We start from the raw sequence: 3,670 nt of genomic DNA, 5'->3' as shown, positions 1-3,670 counted from the left end.
GTGTGTGTGTGTGTGTGTGTGTGTGTGTGTGTGTGTGTGTGTGTGTGATATTCATTTCAAAGGAAGCAGTCAGAGATCTAGAATCAGTGGACTTTGGGTTTGAATCACGGATCTGGCATCTACTAATGACATGACCTTGGGCAAGTCATTTGCCTTCTCTCAGCCTCAGTTCCCCCATCTGTAAAGTAGAATAGATTGGCCTAGATGATATTTAAGAACACAGAGTGAAAAGAGCTAGACAAGATCTTAAAGGTCATTTCATTCAAACTCCTCATTCTGAAGATGAAACTGAACACCACAAAGTTGAAAACTGTTCAGTCGTATCTGACTCTTCATAACCTCATTTGGGATTGTCTTGGCAAAGACACTGGAGCGGTTTGCCACGTCCTTCTCCAGCTCATTTTGCAGATGAGTAAACTGAGGCAAACAGGGTGAAGTGACTTGCCCAGGGTCACACAGTTAATAAGTGTATAAGTCCAAATTTCCACTCACAAAGATGAGTCTTCTTGATTTCAGGGCTGGCCCTCTATCCACTGCACCACCTAGCTGCCCAAAAGTGTAAAATACTATGTCCAAATCAGAAATGTCCTGGAGTCATCAGTATTTATAACTGGAGTTATCGGTATTTATAACCTGCCTTCACCTGTCTGTTACCTTTGCTTAGGCAAGATCGGTCTTGGCAGGAGTGATCTGAATGAACTGCCCAGGGCTGAATTCCCCTAGAAGGCAGTAAAGTACTCACCCAAAGGCTGAAAAATTGGCCCCAAAGCCTGGGAAGAGTCCCAGACTCCCCCTTATTCTCCCCAACCCAGAAGACACTTTGGTGGCCCTGAACCTTTCATTGAGTTTCTCAGTCGCCTAGCCTGCTGGGCACTTTTCCCAACCTGCTTGCAGAGGTCATCCAGCCCTGGAATTCTATCTGATAGAATTCAATTCAACAGCAAGTTCTTAAACACTTTCTACATGTCAGGCGCTAGATTCTATTAGGGCAAAGGGGAGAGAGCAATGTGTACACAGATAAATGGAAAATCTGCTTACAAGCGTAGGGACCTATGATTCCCTTGGTGAAGGGAATGCCCAGTGAGGGATTGACTCTACCAATCAGGGCAGCCCTTCCATTGTTGCCCCAGAGCTCTGAGCAGTTAAGTTACTTGCCCAAGGTCACACAGCCAGCATATACTAGGGGTAGAACTTGAACTTAGGTGGTCCTGGCCATCAGCTCTCCATCCAAGACATCACTCTGACTCACCGAATGAGAGTAAGGAAGTAATTTAGGAGAAGGGAGGGAGCTCAAGACAGGGTGGAGAGGAAAATAAGGAAGGATCATGAGTAGGAGGTGGCTGTTGAGCTGACCTCTGAATCTTGAAGCTAGGGCTTCTAAGAGGCCAAGGGTAGAGAAGGACAGCATTCCAAGTGGAGAGCACTGCCTGGGCAAAAGCATGGAGCTGGGAGATTGAGTATTATGTGCAAGGAACAGGGAGTAGATGAGTTTGGATTGAATAAAGTATGCAAAGGGAAGTAATGGAAATTGAGTTAGAAAGACAAGATGATTGGTACTCTCTTATTCAATAAACATAAGTAATCCCATATTTATTACCTCCAGGATAAAATAGAAATTCCTCTCTTTGATTTTTAAAGCCTCACCCCAATTTATCTTTCCAGACTCTTTATACATTATTGTCCTTCCTGAACTCTTTCCCATTAATATCAAGGGCACCACTATCCTTTCAATTATCCATGTCATCCTCAACTCCTCACTCTCAGCTTTCCTACATCTTACATGTTTTCGTCCTCTAAGTACTGCATGCTCCAGCCACACTGGCAACTCTCTCTCTCTCTCTCTCTTTCTCTCCTTTCTAAGGCCACCCCCTCAAGATATGCCTTTGATTCTCTCCCTTCCTAACTGGTCTTCCAAGGAAATTACTCTTTTAATCATCCCTTTTCTCTGGAAAGTCTTCCACCTCTCCTTATCCACTGGCTTCTTCCCTACTGCTTTCAAATGTGCTCAAATTTCCCCTCATTCTTTTTTTTTTAATTTTCACATTAGTCATGTTGTAAAGAAGAATTAGAACCAGTAAGAAAAACTATTAGAAAGAAGAAACACAACAAAACAGAAGAAAAGAAAAGAGCAAATAGTATGCTTGGATCTGCATTCGGACTTCATAGTTCTTTCTTTGAATGTGGATAGCATTTTCCACCATGAGATCTTTAGAGATGTCTTAGATCCTTGCATTGATGAGAAAAGCTAAGTCTATCAACATTAGTCATTGCACAACATGGCTGTTACTGCATACAATGTTCTCCTGGTTCTTCTCACTTCACTCAGCATCAGTCCATACAAGTCTTTCCAGGTTTTTTTTTCCTGAAATCTACCAGCTCATCATTTCTTATAGCACAATAGCATTCCATTACATTCATATACCACAACTTGTTCAGCCATTCCCCAATTGATGGGTATCCCCTCAAATTCCAATTCTTTGCCACCACAGAAAGAACTGCTGTAAATATTTTTGTACATATGGGTCCTTTTCCCATTTTTATGATCTCTTTGAGATATAGCCCTGGAAGTGGTATTACTGGGTCAAAGGATATGTACATTTTTATAGCCCTTTGGGCATAGTTCCAAATTGCTCTCCAAAATAGTTGGATCAGTTTACAACTCCATCAACAATGCATTAGTATTCCAATTTTCCCACATCTTCCTCAACATTTATCATTTTTCTGTTAGGTATGATGTGGTACCTCAGAATCATTTTGATTTGCATTTCTCTAATCAATAGTGATTTAGAGCATTTTTTCATATGACTGTAGACATCTTTAATTTCTTTATCTGAAAATGCCTATTCATAAGCTTTGACCATTGATCAATTGGAGAATGACTTGTGTTCTTATAAATTTGACAGTTCTTTATGTATTTTAGAAATGAGGCCTTTATCAGAGACACTGGTTGTAAAAATTCTTTCCCAGTTTTTTGCTTCTCTCCTAATCTTGGTTGCATGGGCTTTGTTCCCCTCATTCTTAAAAAAGAAAAAAAATGTATCTGATTCTTCTGTCCAAGCTAGCTATCACTCTATATCTCTCCTCTCCTTCACTGTGAAACTCCTTGAAACAGCCAGGTATACTCAGTACCTCAACTTCCTCTTTTTTCATTCTCTTTTGACCATCTGCCATATGACTTCCAACCTCATCACTCAACTGCCACTGCTCTCACCAATGTTACGGAGGATCTCTGAACTGCTAAATTTGATGGCCTTTTGTCATTTCTCATTCTGCTTGACCTCTCTGTAGCTTTTGACATTATTTTCTACTCTCTTCTCCCTGACCTTCTCTCCTCTCTGGGTTTTCAGGACCTTACTAGCTGCTAATTCTCCTTCTTGTCTACATGCTAATTTTCAGTCTCCTTTAGTCATGATCCCTTACTGCTGGTATTCCCTAAGGTGAACATTTCCCACATCTCTCTCTTGTTGGCCTCATAAGTTATCATGGGTTTAAATATCATCTCTATAAAGATGATTCAGATCTCTCTCCATCATCTACTCGACTGTCCATCCATCCATCCATTCATCCATCTATCCATCCATCCATCCACCCATCCACCCATTCATCTATCTATCTATCTATCTATCTATCTATCTATCTATCTATCTATCTATCTATCTATCTATCTATC

This window comes from Vombatus ursinus, unplaced genomic scaffold (assembly GCF_900497805.2).
Source record: "Vombatus ursinus unplaced genomic scaffold, bare-nosed wombat genome assembly UNPS02001287.1, whole genome shotgun sequence".
Taxonomy (NCBI): Eukaryota; Metazoa; Chordata; class Mammalia; order Diprotodontia; family Vombatidae; genus Vombatus; species Vombatus ursinus.
The sequence above is the reverse complement of the archived record's forward strand: the minus strand, read 5'-3'. Positions refer to the sequence as shown.